This window comes from Puntigrus tetrazona, chromosome 7, assembly GCF_018831695.1.
Source record: "Puntigrus tetrazona isolate hp1 chromosome 7, ASM1883169v1, whole genome shotgun sequence".
NCBI lineage: Eukaryota > Metazoa > Chordata > Actinopteri > Cypriniformes > Cyprinidae > Puntigrus > Puntigrus tetrazona.
Genome location: NC_056705.1, coordinates 41,436,227 through 41,463,726, shown reverse-complemented (window position 1 = coordinate 41,463,726; position 27,500 = coordinate 41,436,227). Strand labels below are relative to the sequence as shown.

General features: G+C 37.4%; 1 protein-coding gene and 1 pseudogene across 1 annotated transcript in view; both read right to left on the bottom strand.

The window, feature by feature from the left end:
* Nucleotides 1-27,500, bottom strand: part of LOC122348901 (receptor-type tyrosine-protein phosphatase S) — an 819,186-nt gene that overhangs the window by 235,363 nt on the left and 556,323 nt on the right.
* Nucleotides 24,908-26,823, bottom strand: LOC122348791 (annotated as a pseudogene).

Genomic DNA, 27,500 nt, shown 5'->3' with positions numbered 1-27,500 from the left:
TTTAGTGGCTCATCTTTCTTTGCAATTTGCAAAATGCAGAGAGCGGAGCCCATTGTGCTGCTGGGAGATAATGCCATGCTTTCTGGAAGAGAGCTGTTATTTTCTGAGCCGAGGCTCTCGACAGTAGTGGGTCAGACCGGAGACGAAACTACAGCCTTAGAATCACGGAGAACAAGCACTGGTTTAGGATTGGGTCACCCAGTTTACCAGCTGAGGCGGGCGCTTGGTTTTTATGAGCAAACACAGGTGTTTGTCTGCTGAACTGTAGGATTTTTGTAGGAGTTTTTCAACTCTTTGAGTCTCATGATCGACTTCCATACTTATAACAGATGCGATATTATTGAAGATGAATCCATATCCAAAGAAATATACGCTGAGACGCTAGCTTTAAACAACTAGTCCATTTACATACTTATAGTGAACATGAATTCGACTATAAGTCCAGTCTTGTCAGGTTTGAGGTTTACAACACGGACGTTTTATTGTATAATATATCCCATTCCTCTTTGAAACGTAAGTACTAAGCAGTTTTTGCCTTTAAAAAAACTATGCACGGTCAAAGCAAAACATAATGGTGGTGTTTAAATGACACATGAACACTGAAAAGTTTCACAGACATGGCTTAAGTCTAGTTCTGGACTAATATATATATAAGTTTATAAAAATGACCTTATTGCACTATGATCTAATCCTGGCTTAGTTTAAGCCCTGTTTGTGGAACCGGGTCAAAGTTTGCTCTTTAAACTGAAAAGCAAACAGTTTAAAAAAATATAAACAACGTGACCATCACTTGATAAATAGTCTACAGATGTTATATGACTTTTTTCATTTTTATATTATAAAAGCTCAGTATTATTCAGTGATGTCAATGCAATTTGTATGATCTCGATACTGTCCTTTTTTTCCCTTTTATCGTACAAACCTGTGTTTAAGCAGCGCAAAGTCAGCAGTATGTAAAACCACCTCATTATCAGAGAGCCAATGTGTTCCTCCGCGTCCGTCCCTGACAGTCTGGCGCTGGAGCGCCGACACTAATAACAAAGAAGTAGAGAAAGAACGCTCCTCTACCTGTCAGTGTACGATCCGAGGGTAATGAATGAGCGCTGAGGTGTGTGTGTGTGTGTGTGTGTGAGCTTTAAAAAATGAATAGCTGCAACAATCATCTTGTTGCAGCTTCGACTCACTGAACGTCCTGACAGATTTCTCAGTGCACACACACACACACACACACACACACACACACACACACAGTTTCAGGATTATATTTGGAAAGCCATAAATCAAACGGCAGACATACCCCGGTCCCTTCGATATTCAATTCGGTTTTCGGTTATTGTTATGCCTGTGTATCTCATCTGTGTATAAGCATTTATAAAGACTGCTGATTCGATGACCACGAGCGCGTCGCTGTCAAACGATACACTCCCATCATTCTTCATTAGGCGGGCGTCGTGGGCTCAGGCGCTGTGCTGAACTGAACCCTATTAGAGCGCATCTGAGAGAGCGTTCAATCAGCCCCGGGCCGCTGGATTACACGGCTCTGTATGAGGGCATGTCTGTCTTTCACAGGACAATAATGGTCTCTTTTTATGGCTCTAAATGGTGTAGTGTTAAAAAGCGGGGTGTAAAAAAGGTGTTGGGGGTGATTTTATACTGTGTGGACATGAATCAGAGTCAAAAAGTGCTGCTTTGGGTCAATTATTGTTCGGGATTGCAATACTACTTAATATGGAAATAATACTTTTAATTGCGAATAAATGCTTTATTTATATTGAATGCCATTAGCTGAATTTAAAAGTGCTTTTAGAGCCACTTAAGTTTAGGACTTTGCGATGATCTTTAAAAGATGATAAGTGCAACAGAAAACCAAAACGGTGATCTGAAATGTACTTTACATTAAAATAAAAATTTGACGTTATTTTTAAAAGTGTACTTAAGTGTGTTCAGAAACATGAAAGTGACTTTTATATTAATATATATGTGCAAATAATAAAAAAAAAGCACAAACTGCACACACGCTCAACAGAACAGTTTGCTCTTTTGGGTTAAAATAATTAACCCACATATGAAATGTAATATGAAACCCTTATTAATATAGACAATAAAGATTTAAAAAAGACCTTTAGGTTTTGGGATTTAGACCTAATGTAGTATCTCAGTGATACTAAAATAACATTGATTCATGCAATAATTAATGCATCAGTGAAGCCTGTGTGTTGTGTTGATGCTGTTACTGTTTCTAGTGAAATTTCATCTTACCGCTGGCATCGATCAGAAACTCCCAGTCGATGTTATAACATGCGGAGTGCACAGACTGCTATTATATTTGTGTCATATGATTAATCTCTGGGCATTAACTCACTCTGGCGCTGTGCGACTGGAGATTCGGTCGGGCCTGGTCACATCTCTCCGAGGCACTGATGGTGTTTTGTAGTATAAATGAATGGTGCGTGTGGGCCTGTAGTCATATTACTGCAGTTATGGCTGGTAATGAACTGGTCGCTGTGAGAATAATATCAGCATTTCTCCGGTTATCACTCTCCTTTCCTTATATTTTTACTCCGCATTGATATTTTGGATACTTATCCACCCGGAGAGGCACAAACAGACAGACGGACAAAGAGAGGATTTCAATGAGTGCGAGATGGAGATGAGCTGCATGTAGTCACCCAGAATAGCAATAGAGTGTGTGTGTGTGGGTGTGTGTGTGTGTGTGTGTGTGTGTGTGTGTGTGTGTGTGTGTGTGTGTGTGTGTGTGTGTGTGTGGGTGGGGCCGTTACACTGATGTAAGCAAAACATTCTGTCACTGGAAGATCAGAGAAAGATCTTTGATGGACAGCGATGGGACTGAAAGGGATGAACCTACAACAAAGACGGACACTAGAGCTTCATAAATCATGTATTCTCTGTCCAAACATATCTCCTCCATCTCTGTTCGGGTTTGAAATCAGTCTCTTAAAATCTCAAGTGGCGTTCTCTTTCTATTTTCCTTCTCGTGTCAGTTCAAGCCTGTACAAAGCGTCAGTTGTTCAAGCATTCGGTTCAAAACTCAACCTCGCAAATTACCATTACAGGGCAGATTATGGATTAATAAAGACTTATTTTGGGGCATTTTCATGCATAACGCTGTGTTATGAGCTACCGTAGTGCATTTTTAATTGTTTGTAGCACATAACCAGCGCCATATGTTTGGCTTTTTTGATGTTGTAAACTTGCTCGGCTGCACACCCGGAAAATGTGTTTTTTTTTTGTTTTTATCTCACCTTTGCTTTTCTTAAAACTGTTGGTTCAGTTTAGGGTATAGATTTATAGTGTAGGTGGTGCATTATTCTTTTAAAATTCATGTAATGCACTACAGTCTCCAGGCTTATAACTTTCTAGATAGCAATATTTTGAATAATTCAGAAAAGCTGAATCACTGTTTGGTCAAATGAGATTGCATAGAGAACCCCACAGTTACTCACTATGCCATGAGAGTATATTAACATCATTTGTTCTTTGCATTTGGGATTTAAAGAAGTGTTTGTTAGGGTTTGGAAAGGTAGATGAATGAACAAGCAGATAAAGTACCAACTTCTTTACCAAGAACCGACTTTGAGGTGCACTCTACTTTCAAAACCTGAAACTAGCACTGCGTGATCGATTGCATTTGATCATGAGCACGATTTATGCTTTTATTAGTCTTTTATTGTTAAAAAAAGGTCCAAGAGCTTTCGTGCAAGTGGTTGCCAGATGCCAAGAAAAAAACTCCCCCATCAGAGCTTTTCTTTCCAATGGACAGACTTTTAGCCAAGTCTTGTATTTAATCTGGCAACCATGTTGAGAAAAAACAAACAAACATATTTGCATATTTTTAATTCATACCTTGTGTAATTCAACTCTGTGTTTTTTTTGCCATGCAATAAATCAATCAATCAATTAATAAAAGGTAATTGTGAACTTGTTGCATAGGTCTGACTTTTTGGAGCACAATTGTAATGTTTATGTCTCACAATTCTGACTATTTTTCAGAAGATATAAACTCAGATTACTTACTTTTTCCACCTAGAAATGGCATATTTGTGTTTCATAATTGTGAGTTTATATCTCCTGGTTTTAAGAAAAAAACTAAGTGAAGTACAAATTCATATATTTGTGAAAAAAATGACAAATATTATCAGGAGAGTACAGTTAAAGCAAACCACGTGCACTGATGTTTTCTTAACGTTTGCGTAGATGGAAGTGAAGTAATTTCGATTAAAAGTAAGTCTAATTTTTCTAAAATCTGTGAGCAAAATGATCAAAAAATCCCCCAAATGCCACACACCCCCTTGATTTTCAGTTTTCCTCCAGTATGCACACAGAAGCTGCTTCAGTCCTAAAGATCTTTCAAACCTCATCTATTTTCCTCTTCGCCGTCAGCAAGGTTGCTCCGGTTTCTCCGCGTCCTTGCCGTTGGAGTTCTTTGCCTTTTCAATCACGACAGTCCTCGCCTACGTGCCATTAGCTTCCTAATAAATGATAATAATATGATAACATGCAAAGGCTCGTAATATACCGAGTAAGATACATGCATAATTATGAATTATCTTCTGGATCTTAATGAAGATATGTTGGACATCGGTTGTAATTAGATCTGACAAACTCAAGTCGTTTTAATTAAATACTCAGATAGCGCTCTCTCGGTATCTCTCTACGCAGACATGATCCACGGACAAAGATTAAACTCAGTCTGACACTAAATTGGATTTGCCATAGAGAGCTGCCATTTATCATTTGGTTCTGAATTTAGTTTTAGGCAATGTTCATGCTACGGCATGCCATCATGCTACCGTTTCTGTAGTATGATCAATATAATACGCTAATACATGTGCCTATGTGTATGACAAATGAACCAAGAGTAATATCAGCTATTATCTTCATCTTGCAAATCCAAAAGTTACATTTATTTCTTTATTTGCACTCACGGTCACTATGGTTGCATGCTATAAAGACTGAGAAAGCTGTGTGTGCGTGACCGTGAGCTCAACCTCATGCATATAATCAGTCAGTAGTGATACTGCTTTAATAAAACGTTTCTCTAAAAATAGACAACATATTGAGAAAAATAGAGAAGAGAGAGAATGCATAATTATTTTCATATTGTGCCTTTCTAGGCTTCACGTAACACAGAGAAATTATCGAAAAGCATGCATGATAATGAAAGTCGAATAAAAGCAATCCTAAAATATGAGATTTAAATACATTAAAGGACTAAGACTTAGAGACTGGGACTGAAACTGCTCACAGCCTTGTTAAAGTACTGCTGAACGTGCTGACAAGCATCACGGTGAACTAAAATATACTTTAATGCCATTACTGCTGAAGCATGCATACCTTGCATTTAAGTATATTTGTAATTACACTTTTGCAATGAAGTTTTAATTCAACAATATATTTTTCAGGACATTTTAACCCCCTCAAAATTGCGTATTCGTGTTTCACAATTGTGAGTTTATATCTCGTGGTTTTAAGAATAAAAGGGTCTAAATGGCGACGTACAAATTCATAAATTTGCATACCTTGTATTTGAGTACATTTGCAATTACCCTTTGTAATGAAGTTTTAACTTTCGGCACATTTAAAATTGAATAACAGATCGGTTAAATCATAATCAAGCACTTCACATGTGCATTAGCATTAGTATGTTGACATCATTACTAAGTTCACTCTTTAAAAGTGCACTTAAGTCACTTAATTGGTCTTTATTATTAATATTATATGAACCGCAACATCTGAAGTACACAATAAGTGCACTTCCTTTCACAAAGCCACGTCCTGGTGTGAAACAGAGCGACAAAACACTGAATAATCCCAGTTCTGTTGGAGTAATAAAGTGCAGGAAGCTGTTTGCTTGTCTTCTGAAAGTCTGGTAAACGGCTTCCAGAAACTCAAAGCTGATGCCTGATGCCTTGCACTTTGCAGCGTGGAAAAATACATGTTCTAAAAGTAATAATTACCATATGTATGCATGTATTAGCACAAGTATGGTGTATTTGAGGTGAAAAAATATTTCTAATTGAATTTACCATTGAATAAATTCTATTTTATTATAAAGCTACTGCTCGCTAATGCTCATTTATGTTAACTACTGTATTATTACGAAGAAAGAAATGTAACGAAATCACGTCAAATCGGTTTAAAATAGCACTGCAGGTCACATTTTGATTACAGCTGTAGAGAGATTGAGTTTTGTTCAATAATAAATAGGCAGAACAAATGTGTGTTTTAAATGGATTCTCATGTCAAATGTTGCATTAAATTAAATGCTAAATTTCTAAGTGATTCGCACAAATTCATTCTGCTTGAGCTCCGTTTGGCCAGAAAGATTTTACACACAAGAACGAACCCTGATATTAGTCTTGCTTGAAATATTGATTTGCGTTTAAATTATTTATGTGGGAAGAAAATCAAGCGCTCGAGTCCTAATGTGCATTTTGTCATAATAACTAACCTGTGCGTATTAAGCCACGAGCATCTCCAGCCAAGAACCAGGCCTAAAACCAGCTTCAGGCTCCATTGCATTCGAGAAGCCTGACCCAACACGGCTTAAATTAAACCGAGGACTCTGAGATACTAAAACGAGAGGATTCATTCAGATAACATGCATGCAATCAGGGAAATAACCAGCTCAGCGTGTGTGTGTGTGTGTGTGTGCAGTGCATTATTCTAGATTCTATTAATCAAATCTTATCTGTCTGGCATGTTCCTTCCTCAGACTCTCACACACACACACACACACACACACACACACACACACAGACTGCATTATCTTGTTCGGTAATGGATTGTCGTGGTGAATGTTCTGTCAGCGCTCATGTTCATACTGACACCCCGAAGAGCTCCTCACACACAATGCTTAAACATCTCAGTCCGACAAAATGAGCTTGCCACTCTATTATTCCCCCATCATTTTTTTCCATCTTTCTCTTCTTAGCTTTTTAGTTGTGTTCGTTCTTTCATTAGGCATTTCTGCCTTTTGTTCATCGATTCGTTCTTTCTTTCTGGTGGATCTGCTGGATGCCGTTCCAGGTTCACGACCCTGCAGGTAAATCACAGTGTGATGACTCTGAATGTGTCAGCGCTCTGCGTGAGCGTTTTAGCGTCTCCTCGCACCTGAGCGACGCTTCAATGTCACGCCTGCTGTTACCGAGAATAAATTCAATATTTAAGAAATCCTCCGCTCCCGTGTCAAAAGTCGAGTGACTCAAAGTTAATTGTCATCTTTATGCGAGATGTTTTGTTTTGTTTCGCTCGCTGTGAAATCACGTTTGTGGTTCGACATTCACGCGGCGTGCAAAAATATAGCTGCACATCGGCCCCAGAAACTCTGGATGTTTGTGGTAAAATGATAATTTGATGTTCTAAAAATGTTAATTAGATTTTTGCTGATGTTTCAGCATAAACATCACCGTAGATAAAATAATACAAAACAGGGCAGGAGGCGCAGCACTGACGGGTCGTGTTTCTGGGTTTTTATGGTAAATTATGCCATTTTTTTAAATTATGCATTTTCACTAGGCCAAAATGGACCCAGGAATGCAAAAGGTATATACAGATTTGGCATAAGTGTCTTGAATGACTCAGGAATTAGTGGACTGTTTCAGTTAGATTAACACAATTGTATAACAAATAAGAAAACAAATAGATGGAATGCAAAAAAGATTAGAAAAGCTAGTGCATCTAAAAGAAACCTTTTAATAAGAATAGAATTAGAATAGAGAGTGCTAAAGTTTTAGAATATAGTAGACCACTACAATATGACCCTACCCCTAACCCCAACTGAGTCTGGTTTCTCCCAAGGTTTTTTTTTCTCCATTCTGTATGGATGGGGTTTTGTTTCCTTGCCGCTGTCGCCTCTGGCTTGCTCGGTTGGGGACACTTAACTTCTAGTGATTTAACGTCGAATTGATTACAGAGACCGTCTCTGCATTTAATAAGAAATTGGTCACTCTCGTCGTTATACATCCCTGTCATTGTACTCTTCACACATTATACTGTACAGTGCTTTGATGCAACCTGTGTTGTTAAAAGCGCTATATAAATAAAAACGATTGATTGATTGATTGATATAGATTTCGCTGCATGCATACTGGATTAATTGTAAAGGTTTAATAAAACTGGCTGGAAGACCTCCCAAGAGAGCATTGCAATAGTCCGGCCTGGACAGAACGGGAGCTTGAGTTGCGAAGCATGTTTCGAAAGAAAGGGACCGATCTTCTTGATGCTGAATGAAATAAATCTGCAGGATCGGGCAGTTTTAACAACGTGGTCTGAGAAAGTCAGTTGATCATCAATCACAACTCCAAGGTTTCTGGCTGTTTTTGAAGGAGTTATGGTTGAACAGGATAGTGAAATTGTGATTAAAACTATGAGTTTTATGGAACCATAAGGGTTTCTGTCTTAGCAAGGTCGAGTTGGTCCTTCATCTAGCAAGAAATGTCTATTAGACAAAGCTAAGATGCGAGCAGCCATGCGTCAGATCGTCAGGATGGAATCAGGAGTGTCATCAGCATAGCAGTGATATGAAAGGTTTCTGTGCCATGTTTCTGAATGACAGAATCTAGTGATGCCATGTAGACAGAGAAGAGAAGTGGTCCAAGAACTGAGCCCTGAGGCACACCGGTAGTTAGTTGTTGTGACTTGGACACCTCACTTCTCCAAGTTACAACCTGAAGGACCTATCTGAGAGTCAAGACTCAAACCACTGGAATGTGGTTCCTGAGATGCTCTTTGCCAAAAGGGTTGATGGTGGACCGTCTCAAAACCTGTGGACACATCCAGGAAGCCATCAAGCCTTTTTAAAACATTAATACGGTTTGCATTCTGCCCCAGTTTCTATTTAGATTTTAAAGTTAGACACCACAGCATCGCCAATGTATATTTGTAGTTTGTAAGCACAGTCAAGAGATGTAAAAATTTTCACCTGAATGTGTTCCAAAGTCCAGGTTTAAATCCCAGCTCGTCTCTCGACCTCGGCCGCCTCTCATTTTGCCATTGAGATCCTATTCATGTTTATGCATGAGTTTAGATGCTCATTCAGAGGGGGTTACGAATATGTGAATCTGTCTGTAAGCCCAGTCGTGTGTGTGTGCGTGCGTGTGGGTGTGTGTGTGTGTGTGTGTGTGTGTGGGATGAGCTCCGAACACAGGACGCCGCAGAAGAACAGCAGCGCAGCTAAAATGAGTTTGACATTGGCCCGGCGCTCAACCAATGGAGGGTGACAGATCCAATACCAGCAGGGTGTGTGTGTGTGTGTGTGTGCGCGTGTGTGTGCCAGTGTGTGTGTGTGTAAAGTGGCAGAACTAAATGTTTTGTCAGGCCTCTGGCTCTGCGGTCACTGATCAGTACGAGCGGTTCATTTAGGAGTAGCGAACGTCCCATCACAACCGCCCCCCCTCGAGCAGTACAGGCCACGAGATCCCTGTTCTTTTGGTAAACATTGTATTTTGAGTGATCGATAACAGTTTCAGGCATGTTGAATAGCTTCCAGCTATCAAAATACTTTCTTAGAACGTTTTGCTAATGTTCTGTTTTTAACTTGTGAATTTCTGACTTTTAATAATCTTTTTGTACTTTAAAGAATACACTTTTTGGCTGCATTGTGAACATAGTAAAAAAGGAACTTTACGATTTTAGCTGTAGTGTATTTATTGGCTATTTTATTTAAAAATTAAAGCAACAGTTCATCCAAAAATGTACATTTCCTGATTTTGTAGACCTGCTCAATTGCTACAGAAGACACTTATTTGTCTGCTGGGGTTGTGTGCTTTAATTTGCCTGTATATGGATTATGATTCACGTTGAGCACAATTTACTTGAATATTTACCTCCAGAACCTTATTTTGTCTTCACCCGAAGAAAGAAAGACCTGTACCTCTCAGATTTATTCGCCTGGGGTGACTAAATAATCTGAATATATATTTTTTTGGTATTGCTGTAATATATTTCAAATGCAATAAATTACAGCTTCATCATTGCAAAATTTCAAATTACAAATATTTACAAAATCACTAACTTTTTAGTTTTTAGCATTTAAAATGAACTAACTGAAACTATAATAATTTCATTTAACTGCGATTAGCGTGCGACTGAGCGTCTGAAAACATTTCACTCGGCTTTTAATGAGAGTTTATTATTTAAATAGCATATCAATAAGTATATCGATATACTAATTGCTTCAGTATATTCTGTAATGATCTCTCTTTTGAAAAAGTTCACTAAAGTTTATTTATTTTTTCAAAAGGACTGCTAGTTGGAAGTGAATCACACTTTTAATAGAGATCCAACATTTAATATGGATGTATCCCAGTTCGTCTAATATTAGTATTAGTGTGCATCTCAAAACACAGTACACTGAAATATGCTTTTTTTGTAATTATTTACCCCAAAGGGTGCATAATAGAAGCTTAATGATGCATATTAGTATCTAAAATAGGCTTTTTACTTCCTAAACGATACATGTTTGTGTTTGAGGTGGGTTTTTGAAGTCACTAACAGAAAATCCAACCCTCAAATGAGCTATGTTTCAACGTTTCACACATTTACCATTTAAAATGGCTTGACCTTTTTGGGATGAAGTGCCCAAAACCTCTCTAAATCCAGCAGCCAGCCACTTTGGGGTGTTTTTCATCAGGACGAACCAGAAAGTTTTTGCAAGTTTTGCAACCAGACGTTGACCACGAATATAAAAACCCGTGCTCAGACGGTTTTATCCTAATCCAGGCTGGACCATAATGCAGCTGTCAACATTTACTGTGATTTTAGCATAATAACGGCATTCTTTCAGGGTTTGTCGTGACAGACCGTGATGCCGAGACATTAATATCACGTTAATTTGACAGCGTCTGTCGGTGGGTGTGGCTCGCCAGCGTGAATCTGTCCTCAGACACTTGGAGTAATTGTAGATTGTCACTCGGCCTGAAATGTTGCGAGGCTGATTTGTTTCTCTCTTCCGTGGGACTGAAATCAGGCTGGAAACGGTCAGATTGCTGCCGAAGAGGATCCTGATTGAGGTGACCTTGGCTGGAGGGTCTTTCACGCCACGGTTGAATCAAGAAAGGTGTCTTGGAGGGATCTGATTGAGATCAGGGCTGCTTTCACACTCGGTTCGAAGTCCAGTTCGATTTCGCTCCCAGGTCTCTCAGGGAGTCTGAACCGCAATAGATCGACGTGAATAGAACCGGAAAAAGGTGCTCTGAAATCAGCCTGGACTAAGCTTTTACTAGTGCATATCACTGTTTACAAAAATCCCAATGCATTTTGAGATGATCGTGTAAATTGATGTTTGAGGTCACTATTACCCCGATTAATGTCTGGGACAAGTGTGTTTCATGGTACTTGAATTCATTTAACTTTCTAAAATTGATAGAAATCTACTATAATTGGTTTGTACGCCAGTCTTTGTCAATGTGACTTCAACTTTATTTTTAAAGATCATTTTCAATGGCTGAGTTCCGACCGTGTTATTTTACTATAACTGAGATGCTATTACAGTTTCTTAAATATTTTGCAGTATTTTGATTTTGCTTCCATTTCAAAGTTTTAGTAATTGCATCAATAGCAGTAAATATGTCTATATCGATTTCTGAAGTTTATTTAGTCATTTTAGTACTTGAACTTAAAATAAATGAAAATGTTGTTTTTTTAAACTATTTTTTTGTTTGTTTTTATTTAATTTATTTCAAATGTTCCAAAAAATTAGGTTTATTTTTTATATATTTTTATTTAATTTTAATTTAAAGTTTTAATGCGTGTTATAGTTTTTATACGTTTAGCTACTTTTAGTTAATAACAATAAAGATGCCTGCACTTGCAATATATTTGGAATTATATCTTGAATATCAATATGCTTACACTTTACCTGATCGATAAACGCGGTGTTTTCATATTATATCGTAATTTGAGATTAAACTGATATTTGCAAAGATTCCTGGCCTTTCTAGTGCAATTCTTTATCATCTAATTGTGAAAAAAGCGCACCGTTTAATGCATGCATTGATCCTGTTCTTTTCATTACATTTGGTTTGGTTCAAATCAGATGCCGTTGTAGCGATTCATCTCCTCGGTTCAAGGCCCGCGAAGCAGATGAATGGAAAATCCTCTCTCTTTCCCAGCATCGCTTGGACCTGTTTTATATGTATCATTTAATCCTAAGCTCTGCAGTCCTGCACTCTGTTCCTCCTGCGGTATTGACTTGTTACCTCGCGCTTTCGGTCGTGGACTGCTAAAGGCCAGATCGCTGTAAAGATTACAAATTTGATCCAGGTACACGGCCCGTCAAGTGGAAAGTTAGAGAATAGTGTCAGTCGAGCAGAAAGGAGAGTCTGCGGGTCGCTCCGTGAGTCAGGCGGCCCGTGGCCAAACACAATCATCCGTCAATAACCCCGCACCTCATCACCAGCACCTGACGTCCATCTCAATCAGCTCGTGACTAAGAACTCGGCCAAAACAGGAGGTGTTTGGTCTCTCGTAAGAATAAAATTAATGAAAATACATTCAACATTTCTGCATGTCATTCCCACCGGGGTAAACCGAATTATCATACATAGTGGTCTTCTCATACGCTGCGTTGGCCGTCAGTGAAATCCCGTGTTTTTTTGTTTTTTGGTGGCCCCTGCTATTTCAAATCAGCTGAACTGAGCTTATGAGGCCAATAAATCGATAAAGACATCATAAAATGAAAAAAGAGGCCAGTTTTTATGCGAAAAACGCCTCACGGAAGGACAAGCTTGGACTTTTCTGTAAGGCGCTCTGGAAATTAGCGATGCTGGAGGAATAGGCGTCCCGGCAGCGATCTGGAGTAAAAATGATGAAGCGAGCGATCCTCCTCGGAGGCTGCTGACGTTAATATTTAATCGGACATCGGCGGCGCTCAATGCTTGGTTTTCTGAAATTCATCACGACGTCACAGAGCCTTCGATGAAATCAGAACGTACTGTGTGTGAAACTAGATAGAGGGGTTGTTTATAAACGCATTGAAAATATGTGTTACTTAATCCGTCTTAAAGGGACAGTACAGTTTGTTTGTTTGTGTTCAACAGAACAAGGAAAATGTTGCGTAGCTGTAGACTACTTAGTCCACATAAACGTTAGCTATGAATATAGGCTTGGCAAGATATTCCAAAAATGTTTGAGGTTGTCATTTTGAGCAGGACTCGATATTTTATTATTCATATATTTATCCTCGCATCCCAAAACGAAAAGAACGTGATGCCTCTCAAACATCAACAACAGGAGAACAGGAGGTCAGAGGTCGATTTGACACATGCGGGGTCATAAATCAATCACTTTTGACAAGCTGGTCCCTAATATTTTCTTCAGGAAGAGCGTTCCATGGCGATCTGAACTCATGTGACCTCGGCGTTTGTGATTTCACTCGCATTTTATTAGTGAAGATGATGGAGAAAGCTTTCAACACAACTGTATCAGGAAAAAAGGTTTATTAGACCTTTTCAAAACAGTTTATGCCGTGGCTATAAACATTAGTAACACCTTACTAAGAACAGGGCTGTGTTCCATTGGTTGAACATCTGCTTCTGCAAATGATTCTGTGTTTTTTGTTTTATTGTATATGTATAATGGTTATTGTAGAAAGTCATTTCATTCGTGTCAGCGTACTGAAAAAAAAGTTAATTTGATCTTAAATCAAATTACAATAACGTGTGTGTGTGTGTGTGTGTGTGTGTGTATGTGTATAATACATAAATATATATAAAAGCTCTACTAAAGCATTATAATTTATGCCCAGTTTCATATAAAGGGCTTAGCATAAACTAAGATTAGGCCATAGTTTAATTAGGACATTTAAGTAATTTTTATAAAAAAAAACAAACAAAAAAAAACAGAATAGAATGCAAAAAAAAAATAAATAAAATAAAATAATATATATATATATATATATATATATATATATATATATATATATATATATATATATATATATTATTATTATTATTATTATTATTTATTTTTATTTATTTTTATTTTTACAAGTCACAGACTTTTCCTTTATTTATTTATTTTACAGTCTTTTGAAAAGAAAAAGTCAAATTGTTATTCACGTGCGTGAACGTTTTCTAATACCATAAAAGACTCCTGCTTCAATGTGAAATGTGTTGTTGTAGTTTTTTGATACAGGATTCAGAACTTCAATGTCGAACGTAACATCATCGCTACATTTCATCACGGCGTTCTCTCTCGGTGTCCGCCCGAAGGCCTCCGGGTGTCGGTGCGCCTGCCTGACAGATTTTGGTAATAAACGTCTTTTTCCCTCCTCTCATCATGCGGAGAGACCGTGGCGAATTATTCCCGCCCATCAGCGCAAATGAGCTCCGGGTCAGTCATCTTCTCTCCTTCACCTTTCCATCAACACGCGCGAGCCGCCTCGAACAATTGATTAAGCAATTATTGTAATTGACTTTAATATGTGTGTGTGTGTGTTTGCTGAAGTGCTCGGTGAGTAAAAACAGCAGCGAGTTAACAGCCTCACACTTAACACGCGCTACGCATAGCGGCCTTTAAACGCGTGTACAGTGTGTACTTACCAAATTAGAGCACTAACTCACACTGAAAGCTTTATTAGAATATGAAACAGCTGTTGTGCTGCGTGAAAGAAGTCTATACACACTTTACACAAGTGAAATATAAAATAGGAAAAACGCAGACAGCGCTGCAAAAACGTCCGCCCAGGTGATTATGTTTGTAGACGCCGCTTCTTTCAAGTTTCGCCAGTATTTCATCATGTCATATTCATTAGTTTCAGACCACTTTGACTTAAGTGACTTGGCGTTTTCATCTAAAATGATCTGAATTAATATTTATTGCAGTTGCAGACAATGGCAAAAACTTTTAGAAACATTAAGGGCTTCCCCCGGTTTCAGTTCTTCAACATGAATGCATTTGATATCATTAACTAACAATGAACAAACATGAACTGTCATGAATGCTGTCATAAGCTGAATGAATACTAAAATATATATATATATATATATATATATATATATATATATATATATATATATATATATATTGTGATAGTCATATTATATTGTCAATAATTCGCCGCCCTAGTCCATACGGGGTGGTTAATGAATATCGCATTAAACCTGAAGGAGCCTTGTCACCGTCGCCGTCAAAATCCCTTTCTCCTCGGAAGGGTCTCTTCCCCGTTATTGCTCTATAAAAATTTTCAGAGTTTCAGAATTCAAAGCTTTGTTCCCCTGGAACGGTCTGCCAAACACCAGACAGCTTTTATGAACACTGCTCTACACTCATTATGATATACTAATAACGAGACCTGACGCCACCCATGTGTGTCAATAAGCTGGCTCTGCCTATATACATCAATAGATGATCAATATATCATATATATATATATATATATATATATATATATATATATATATATATACACTGCCTGTAGTTAATGCCCCATTAAAACCGAATTAGTAGGTCAAAAATCCCTTTGAGGTTATCTACATCACTTTCAGTCTTTGTTTAGCCCAAAATAGACACCTCACCTATGAATCTACATCAATGCCTGTTCAAAGCCCCACCCACCCCACCCACCGAATCTACATCACTGCCTGTTTAGCCCCACCCACCGAATCTACATCTGCCTGTTTAGCCCCACCCACCCAATCTACATCACTGTCTGTTTAGCCCCACCCACCCAATCTACATCTGCCTGTTTCCCCCACCACCGAATCTACATCACTGTCTGTTTAGCTCCACCCACCAAATCCATGTCACTGTCTGTTTAGCCCATCGAATCCATGTCAGTCTGTTTAGCCACCGCCCACGAATCACGTCAGTCTGTTTAACCACGCTCACCGAATCCACATTAATCTGTTTAGCCCACGCCACCGAATCTACATCACTGTCTGTTTAGCTCCACCCACCAAATCCATGTCACTGTCTGTTTAGCCCCACCCATCGAATCCATGTCAGTCTGTTTAGCCACCGCCACCGAATCTATGTCAGTCTGTTTAACCACGCCCACGAATCTACATCACTGTCTGTTTAGCTCCTCCCAACATTTTTGCGAATGATGTGTTTAAGAGAAAAGTTAATGTATAGGACTATGCAGAAACAAAATGATAAAGATGCTCTGAAGACAACTGTTCACCTGTGGATCCAGTCTTACCGTTGCCTTCCTTCAGATCCCAATGTTAGGGAAGAACATCCATGAGGCGGTCAAAAATGTTATTACTTTATTACTTGGGCACTCTGATGTTGTTTGATGTTCAGTTCATGGCCTCTATAAATTATTATTCAAAGTGTTAAAGGAATAGTTCACCCAAAAATGAATGTTCGTTCAAAATGTTCTGATTCAGGATTTGTTTCTTCACCAGATTTGGAGAAATGTGTCTCCAAATGAGAGAATAAGAGTCCAAACCTCACAATAATCCACAGCACTCCGGTCCATCAGTTAAAGGGGCGGTTGATTGGGATTTCGCTTCTTTTGCTTTATTTAGTGTGTAATATTTATAGTGTGTGTGTTTGAGCAAAAACAATATCTGCAACATCCCATCATGGCGCAGAAAGTTCAGTCCCAACAGAGATGTCGTCTCTTTAAAATTCTGTAAGTTTAATGGCTACAAAAATGACGAATTACTTCCGGGTTTGTGACATCACAAACCTAGAAACTTACATAAGCCATTCGGATCAAAATGCAAGTCCATAATAATGGCTCATTCAAAAAAACAAGCAAAAAACAACATTAATAATGCATCTCCTGTTGCCTCTCATGTTAAAATCCACACACATCTTTGCTCAGAGCTGTTTTAGACCGTAAACACTGCTTGATTTCTCTCGCTTTTTCATCCAAACCGTGACGCAGCGTTTCTTACGCTCTGCAGCTCCTTGGGAAAAGTAGCTTGTTGCTGGTTAAACTGCGTACAGTTTTGTTTCCGAACAGCTAATCTACTGAGTTAACCAGCTTGGATAGTTCGCGGATAACAAGTCAACATCCAGATGTGAGGAATTTTGTGAAAGAGAGCAGTTTTAACCCTCTTCATAAAGCAAAGAACTGGATCCTGCTGCAGTGATGCAACTATGAGTTTTTCACCAAATTAGGAGCGAAAGCGCTTGGGACTCTTTGTGTTGGAGAAGCAGCGAACTGAGTCAGACTTCCCATCGCTATATAAGAGAGAGTTAACTCAATGCAGACACTAAACACGAGCACAGAAACGGTAGCTTGTTTCTGGGAAATCTGAATTATTTTGAAAAACGCTGAGCTTCTGTCACACTGCTGGCGAGTTAACGCACGATGCTTTCAGTCTGATGAACACAAACTATTCTCGGCGTAGCTTTTAAAGTGCTCCTATTAGTCCTTTTCAATATTGACTTCTTCCGTGTATAAGGTAAAGCCAAAAGTGCATGATACATGCATGTATTCACATCAAATCAAGTATGATACATAATATACATTTATGTTTTCTATCAAGCGCCCAAATATAGAGGTATTGCTGTGGGCATCGTGTTTTTGGCCAGTAGACCAATCACACCAGACCAGGCCATCTGACCAGTCAGAGCAGAGCATGCTGGAAATTCGAATAAATTACATTATATATAGATGTACAAACTTACCATTAATGCTGGAGCCTGCTGGTGCTATTCACTGTAATTTACCGTATATTTAAAGTTTAGGCCAGTGGTGTTTGTGAATTTGTGTTCGGCCTCCTGACCTTGTTGCATACAGAGATGCTCAGCTATGATTAGTTTGTTTCTGATCTATTACTCTCAGCACTTAAGCCCTAATTAGATATTGACCCATAAGACACACACACACACACACACACACGCATTTAAAGAGTAAACTGTCCAGGTCAGTCCTCTATCTAACCCGGACCTTCATACAAAGATCTCATTATGTGATTTTCCTCAGAGAGGACGAGTGCAGTGAATGAGTTTGAGCGACGGAGCAGTAAAGAATTAATAATCAGACAGTGATCACACTGCTGGGAGATTCTCACACGCTCACGAGGAGCTGTTCTCAGTTTTTGAGATCGTAAATACTTTTTTTTTGCATTTGGATATTCAGAAATTATGATGAGAAATATATATATATATATATATATATATATATATATATATATATATATATATATTGTCATAGCTGATATTATGCTGAAATAATAATAATAATAATAATAATAATAATAATAATAGCTACAATTAATTTTATTGTTATTATTATCATTATTATTGTTAAATGCACTTCAGCTTTTTCATCATCATCATCATCACCATGAAATAAAATTGCACACACCAGCTTCACGTTTTTTAATTTATTCAAATGTAATAATAATATGTTTGAACAGTTACATGCTTCAGCTTTGTTTCTTATGACTCAAATAAATAATAATAATAATTATAATTATTATTATTATAATTAATATTATTATATTATTATTGCATAAAAATGCGCTGTATGCAATTACTATTTCGTTAAATAAAATATTGTAATTATTATACAAGTAGAAATATTATATTAAATACATAAAATAATAATTATATTGCAGTCAGTAATTCAGGGCATAAAACACAATGTGATCCACACACACGTTTGTGCCGCAGTCTACCATTTTCTTCTTTTTGCCATATTTTTAATTTATTACTTTTACTAAGAGTGAAGACCACAGATATACAGTATGTTAATAACATCAACAGATGGGCACCGATCAGTCAGTCGCTTAAATAATTCTATTGAAATCTGACTTTGCGATAGTTCATAAACTCCTTCACGATGTATAATAATGTAAATGGTGAGTGAGGACTAAAGACAGACGCTGCATGTTAAACAGATCATTTCTGTAATTCTTCTTTCACTCATATTCATGAAGCACAAGGCTGCAGGCTTTTATTCATATTCTCATCCTCTTAAAGCTCTTCTGTTTGACTACTGATATCAATTATATTAAAGTATTATATGAAAGTTTAATAACTCCACAATATAGGTACAGAAAGAGGAAAGTGCCGGCAGAATATCAATGCCTCCACGCTCAATAAAAGCACAATCATCATTCTCTGTTAGAAATAAAGACCACACAGACATGATTAATGCAGAACTTCTCATTTATGAGCGCTCGAGTTTGAGCAAATGATCATTTTACTGTCAGTCCAGATGCAGACTCGGAGTTAATGTCGTTAAATTGATCACGCAGAGATTTATGTTACTGTTTCCTTTTGGCTTTTACAAATGTTGGTGAGGCCGCGGATGAATATTGCATTATTCTGAATGATATTTTTGTGCTTGTTCTGCTCTCGGCGGGTTTCATCCTGTGTCAGAGATTCACTTTTATTTTGCCCCCTGGACTCGACTTTCGGAGCCGTCTTTACCTTTACGAGGACATATTTTCTAATCGTATAAAAAGGTTACGCTGTCTTTCCCGTGTATGTCAAATACGCAAAATCCCGATCTGAATAATTAAATAGAAAAGGTATTACCTCTCACCTATAAAATGAAACTCATATTTTATGCGATAATATGTAATTATTCCCAATAGCGTGTTATGAACAACACAAGAACAAAGATGATTAAATGATATCTGTCTGCGTCCAAGCTTTTGATCTTGTCTATTATCAATTGAAATGTCATGATGATATTATTCTGGTCCTTCTTATTCCTCTTATGCTTATCATAGCATAGATACACACTTCAGATTTTCTATTATTTATCGAAATGCCATCATGTCAACATTTGGCAGATTCTTTTATCCGAAGCGACTTGCGATTGAGGAATATTTACCAATTTGCTGACGGCAGTACCGAGATCGTTAAAGGTCATCGAGGATAAACCCAAGTTTCCTGTTTGAACTCGATTGGATTTTGTTGAGGAGCCCAGTCGGATGTCCATCAGTCAGTCTGGTGTCGTTGATCATCAGAGTAGCGGTAGCAGGAGAAACCATGAAGTAGTGTTTATAGAGAAGAAGAGCGGTCCGAGAACTGAGCCCTGAGGAACCCCGCTGACCGGCCCATGTAATGTGGATACCTCTCTTCCCCGTTGAGACTCAAACCAGTGGAGAGAAGTTCTGTCGATGCCCAGAAATGAAACCCAGGCTTTCGGAAATACGCTCCTCTACTTACCTTTCTGCGAAACTCTTGAACCGGACTCATACGTATGAATCGCTGCAGTTTCCAGTTGAAATGAACACTAGAAAGTACGCGAGCACAAAGTATGATTTGTTTTCGATTGATAAAGCCACATTTACGTGTAATTACTTGAGGGGTATTATGTCGTGAATTCAAACCAATTTTAACAAGCTGTGACGATCAGCTTCACACGCATGGGTTCTCTAACTCTGCTCTAACGATGAGGCATCGCACGAAAAGCGCCGGTCGACGGTTCAACAAAACGGCTAAAATCCACACAAGGAAGTTAAAACAGCACAAATGCGTTTTTATATCACTATTGCATTTGTTAACACTGTTGGGTGGGTTCGGCTTTGGGTTTCCAACACGATAGAGCATTAACTTCCTGAATATTAGAATTAGGAACCACCACGATACATACCAGAAACGCAGCAGAGAGGTCCAGCAGAACGAGCGAAGATTCGGACCGAAAGCGAGCTGGTTTCAGGTAAACGGACACTCTTGAATCCGGGTTGTCCGGCAGGATGCTCTGTGAGAGGAAGGAAGACACTTGATTCAACGCATTCAAGTGAACGAGAGTAGAGAGACGTGTCTGTATCTGCCAAGAAAGCGAAGCGTCTAGCGTCCGTTCTTTTGACCGCTGATATTACCCTGGCCTGCTCGAATGCAGTGGTGAAAATGTGGTTCACACTTGATATCAGGTGACCTTCGCTGCTATTCAAGTACAGTGCACTTATTGTGTTCATAATGTACTGCAAAAACACTTCTGCTGCTATAGATGAGGACACGGGGAAGGTTAAGGACAGGTTAGGTGGTTTAAGAATGGGTCAAGGTGTAAGAGATAACTGTATTTATAAATCTAATTACAGACATTAATTATAGGTTGTTATAAAAATACAATATTAAAACGTGTATATCCACAATAAGTGAGTTGTATGAAATCAGTCATTTAAATGTAAGTAAGCAATGTGTTGATGATGAGGGAATATAATTATTATAAATTATTAAATATTATGCATATTATTAAATAGGATGTTCAGCGAGCATGGGTGTATATATATATATATATATATATATATATATATATATATATATATATTACCCATGCTATATATATATATATATATATATATATATATATATATATATATATATATATATATATATATATATATATATATATATATATATATATATATATATATATATATATATATATATTATATAATACAATAGTATTATTATTTTTGTTATTAAAATGTGACTTTTCTGTTATTTAATGATTTAATGAAATGTCACAATCTAAAGTAATTATGTTTTTGCCAAACAGAGAGAGAGCAATATCATTTTCTCCTCTAGTCCTTTAATAAACACCTGTTAGCTGAATAACGGCAGACTGTTCAGAAGCAGAGACTGGCAGTCGCTGGGATCAGTGTGTTACTGGCTCTTCGTGTGTTTGTGTTTGGCCGAGGAAACGGGCTGTTTATCACACTTTTCCTGCGTGTGAGACGTCTGACTGCTCTCTTCAGACGTGAAATCAGGTCACGATGGGCTTTCATCGTCTGCCGTCTCGTTTCATCTCTCGCAGGATCAAACCTGTGTCAAAACGCCCTGAGATATCAAATTACGATTCGCTTCAAATTCATATACATGATTAACCTTGATACGTCTAACATGACTTTCATATCATTCAGGTGAATTATTATACACTTACATTTGATTATGACCCGAAGTTATTTGGTAAAGAAATAGTCCACACAGAAATGAAAATAGCCTTATTAGATTTTATAATTACAATATAATTATGTTTATAACTGCTTATTTATTATTTGTAACATAAAGGGATGATTTAATTTAATTTAATTACAATTAAACTAAAAACTGCAGAATCAGTTTATATATATATATATATATATATATATATATATATATATATATATATTATATATATGTTAGATGTATCAAAATAAATGTTAACTAAGTGAACTGAAAAAAATTAATTCAGTTCAGCCATTTGCTATTATTTAAGTTACAAAAAGGATAAATAAAGACTAAAACAAACTAAAAGTTAATAAATATAATTAAACTATATTCATAATTAAAACAATTATACAATAGTATTAAATTATTACATATAATTATTGTAAATATGCATTTTATTTATTAATTGTTTTTGTTTTAGTACTAAAGCACAAACTATATCTAAATATTACTGTTAATAAAATATTACTAAAATATTACTTTAAAGTGAAAATAATTGCAATCTAATTAAATAATAATACTGTGATAGTTTATCAATGACAAACACAATAACTACCGATATCTTTGTCACAGATTATTGAAACGGTGCATATATTACAATCACTCAGAAAGTGAAGGCCTGTTTTATTTCTGAAATATGAGTTTAGAAAGGCATGACAGTGAGCCGATGACGTAACTGTTGTTTTGCGCTGCACTGTTTGTTCACGTGTTGAAGAGCGATCATCAGCGGCGTTCAGAGCTGCATTAGTATGCATGAAACACCTTGAGCGAGAGCCGAGACTGACACGTCCCAAATGAAAGTCAGGACGAGAATCCATCCATCCGTCTTCAAACAATTAATACATGCATCGGCATCCTCGCTCTGTTTCCTCCAACCTCTTTCCACGCATCCGAGTGCTTGGAGATATCTGACGATCACGAGTCGTTCATCATCCCCGAACGAATGTTTGATTGCTACTAAATGACATGATGCTAATACAGCTAACAGGCAACAGCAAAAACCAAAGCGGACTCACTGAAATAAAAGTAATGGTGTGGCAATAAAACGAGTTATTATTTTATTTATAGTGAGTTGATTCATCTGCCAAAAATATGTGACAATGTCTTAAAACTCATTCATTTGGGAGCTTTTTGATCAAATATTGCTTTAATTGACTGCAATAGTTCATTATATTTATTCATTCAATTATTATTAATTCAATGCTGTCAAATAATTAAACTGATTTTGCAATTTGGTGGACATTTTGCAATTTTTTAAAGCACATGATAGCTTGCTTTTCCCACCACAAGTTATATTAATTATAAAGAAATGCCATTAACGATTATTATCTAAAAATGAGTAAAGGCAAAAAATGTTATTGCAATTATATATATATATATATATATATATATATATATATATATATATATATATATATTATTATTTTATTTATTTATTTATTTATTTTTATTTATTTTTTTTACATTATTTTATTATGTTTTCCATTGATTTATAGTGATAAGATTCAAGCATTTAACCAAAAAAAAAAAAAATGCATGGTTTTAAATTTACGGACAAAATGATCATATTTCAGCCATTGAAATAGATGGAAAATTGTTCATTGTTTACAAATGTGACAGCTTTATTTACAAAAAAGACTCTAAAAGTTGCACGCCAGGGGGGTATTCCAGAAAGCTTGGTTAACTTACCATTTGATAAATCATAACCTCTGGGTTGATTTACCCCAAACAGGCATACCATGAGTATGTCGGTTCCAAAACACCTGAGAAGAGTTAGCTTAATCAACCTCCAACTGGTTACCCAGAGTTAGTGCGCGTGCACGGTGCATGTAGAAAGACATTTTCAATGGATCGCCGATTTCACGAGTCACCATGGAAACTCAAAGCCAAAAAAAGAGAGCGGCGTATTTCACAGAGGCGGAGTTGGAGGTTTTAATGCATGCTTATGAGGAGTTAAAGCCAATAATATTAAAAAAGAAGTAATACAGCTGCATCAGCGAAAGCAAAAGAGTTGGCTTGGCAAAAATAACCGACAGAGTGAATGCGTGAGTATATTAAATTACAAATGTGGTATTGCGTCCGGCGTTTTATTATAATGACGTATGATTTATACATCCTTTTGAATGTTATATCACTATGAAAGCATTTACTTTTGCTGCCATTTATGTGTTTAGTTTAAAATAATAATGTATGTTTCTTATTAAATAAGGTGTAATCCTTCTGGAGCCATAAGAAGTTTAAGCCAAGTCAAAATGAAACACAAAAACATTCTGCAAAAAAGGTAATATTTGATTACACAATTACTGAACTATTATTATAACAGGATTTAGTATATTCATTCTGTCATGTAGCTAATAGAAAGAAGACTGAAGCCCGTCTAACTGGTGGGGGCCCACCACCACCTCCCCTCACCCCATCTGAGGAGCTGGCTCTGTCCCTTAATAAAGGGCGACCAGTGGTCGCTGGCATTCCAGGGGGCAGTTCATCACACACAGCATGCACCACAAGTGATGGTGAAAAAATGGTGCAATGTGAGTTTACCTCTATGATTTGTTTTATTTTTTTGTCCTAATAAATGACTCTCAATGGCTTTAATAGCTTTTTGAACAAGATAAATGTTTTATGTAGGCTTATTTTATTTAACTGCATATGATGTATAGGCTACTGTGATTTTAGACTGACATGTTGCTCTTCATGTACTATTTTCTTTGATAATATTGAGAATTTTATGGGTTTATTCTTATAGACACTGATGGTTGGATTGTATTATTGGACTCTCCAGAAAGAACACAGTCTGTCACAGTTGTAAGTGATTTGTTGTCAGGTACCTTTAGTTGCTTTTAGGTTTTGTTTTTTTTTGTCAGATAATGTATACTTGAATATTTTTCCTGTAGGATGAAGATGACGATGAAGAGACCACATCTGCTGTGACAGAAGTGGAAAATGCTGGTAGATCCACGGAGGTATGATGCATACCATTATAATGTATTGCCCTTTTTTTGCATTAGAGTAACAAACTGTCATTGTCCTTTCACAGAACATACCTAGGGTTTGCCCACAGATGAGGGTCCTTCAACCTCAGCACACAATCTAAGCAGGGTAACAATTTGTGTCCAGCTGTCCATATTTTAATTATATTGTCTGACCAAACAATCTCATTTCTTACATTTTTTCCACCTTCCTAGTTGCCAGCAAAGGAGCTGTATAAGGTCCATCTTCAAAAACAAATAAGGAAAAGTGACATGGAGATGGACCTTATACAGCTTGAAATGGAAGAGAAAAGGCTCCTCGTTAAAAAGCAGCACTTGAAATTGAATTACTGGAGCATCGCCTTAAGATGAGAACTTGTCTGAATATTCTGTCACAACAATCTGTTGCATGATAAAAGTGTTGGGTGTATGTATATCTGTGTATGTATAAAGCAACATAAAAAAAAAAAAAACCTTTGTATTGAATTTTACTTTATTTTTTTTCCAGAAAATAAAGAAATGAAGTGCCTGGCAGACCAGTGCAAAAACTAATAAAAGTAATTTTGACAGATCCTGTCTCTCAAAAGTCTCCCGTCTCTGTTGGCCTGTAGAGTCTGTAGGTGTTCCTCTGGGCCATCTTCCTCAATACAAGGAGGGTGGCTCTCTCCTCTTATAGTGGCAATATTGTGAAGCACAACACAAGCCACTATAATGTCACATGCCCTCTCTGGACTAACCCGAGCCCACGCAGACACTGAAACCGAGATTTGAGGATCCCTATAGTCATCTCCACCTCGGCCCGTGTTCGGCTGTGAGCCAGGTTAAAGCGTGTCTGTGGTCCAGGCTCAGGTTCAGGGTAAGGTGTCATTAAATAGGGCAGACAAGGGTATCCTCTGTCTCCCAACAAGTAACCGTTGTACTGTCCTGTAATGATTGAAGTGTACAACACAAATATAGTAAAAAGGAAAAAAAAATTGTATAAAGTAAAAACATACCCTGCTGAAATGCCTGGCATAATGATGACTCATGGAAAATTCTGGCATCATGCACAGATCCTGGCCATTTTGCTCTCGACATTGGTAATTATTTGGGTAGCCTCACATATTACCTATGTAGTGGAAAAGTAATGACTTTAATGATTTTAAGAAGGGAAAAAAGTTAAGTTGTTACCTGCACATTGATACTATGAACAGATTTCCTATTAACATAGTCTCCCTCATTTATTGATGGAGCTTTGATAGGAATGTGAGTGCCATCAATGAACCCAATTACATTTGGAAACCCTGAAACAGAAAGTTATGGAAGTATGAAGTGTGTGTGCATAATGAATACATGTATAGATATCAATAATATGATTAAATATGCATCATAGATTTTACTACAAAGGACAAACCTGCCACTCTGTGAAATTCGTCTTTAATAATAAACAGAGGTTTATGGCCAGGGAACTGTACAAACGTGGGTAAGAACTGTTTAAGTGCCAGACATACTGAACGAACGGCTCTACACACAGTTGCCTTTCCCACATGCTCCGAATCGCCCACACTGTACAAAAATGGCCAGACGCAAAAAACCGAAGTGCTATGCACAAAATGTTTTCTGTGCTAAAGCGCAGAACCGCGGTTTGTCACATTTACGACATGCGGTTTTAAAAGACGTGTTAAATAAACTAAGGAATCTTTTGAAAAACGATAACGCTCTTTTAAATATTCATTGGGGTATGCAAACACGTCAATACGTGGTCGTATAACCCTCTCCCGACGAAAAAAACCTCGTATAAGTTGGGCTTCTACGTCCACAGGATCTTCCTCAAAAGGGCACGCCATGCTCACCAACCTTCTGAAACTAAGTTACTCTGAAACATAACCTGCTCCCGAGCAGGTTATCTTCAGAGAGTCAGTTGTTATGGTTACATACATACCCAGAAAGTTACCTCCGTTTTTGGAACTGAAAGTTGAGGTTATCCACGAACTTACCCTTAAACATACCCAGGTATGTCACATAACCTGCTTTCTGGAATACCCCCCAGTTCTAATATTTAATAATAGCACTCGTTTTGTTAATGCGTGGTGATATAGGTAACAGATATATCGAGTAAATAATTCAATGACTTACCGAGTCCGGTCTGGTCTGGTCCTGAGCTATGATTGGTCGACACACATTCATTATTTACTGAAGCAGCGAGGCGTGTCCGGCCTGCTGCTGCTGGAGGAGAATTGTGGGAAATCATATAATTGCTTCTTTTACTAACAGAAAAGAGACTCCATCCCTCTCTCTCTCTCTCTTTATAATTGGTCCGGAGATGCCTTTCCGTAAAAGAATATTAAAAGAAAACAGTAAAAAATCCCAAATTCATTACATACCATATGATCTCATTTACACACAAGCAGCTTTTAATGAAATGCATGCGTTCGGCGGCTCCTCATTTGACGGATCTTTGCGGATAAATTAAGCGAAGATAAATCAGCAGAGGCGTTTCGATGTAGTTTTGCTCGAACAGGAAGAGCCGTAACCAAGAATAATACCGTGCCCTAATGAGAGAATTTCCACTCAAAGTAGCACGCGTGCATAACTTGGACGCGCTTTCTGGCTTTATTAATTACGATTCATTAAACTGTGTGATTCAATGCAGATAGTTCTGGTTTATCTCAACGC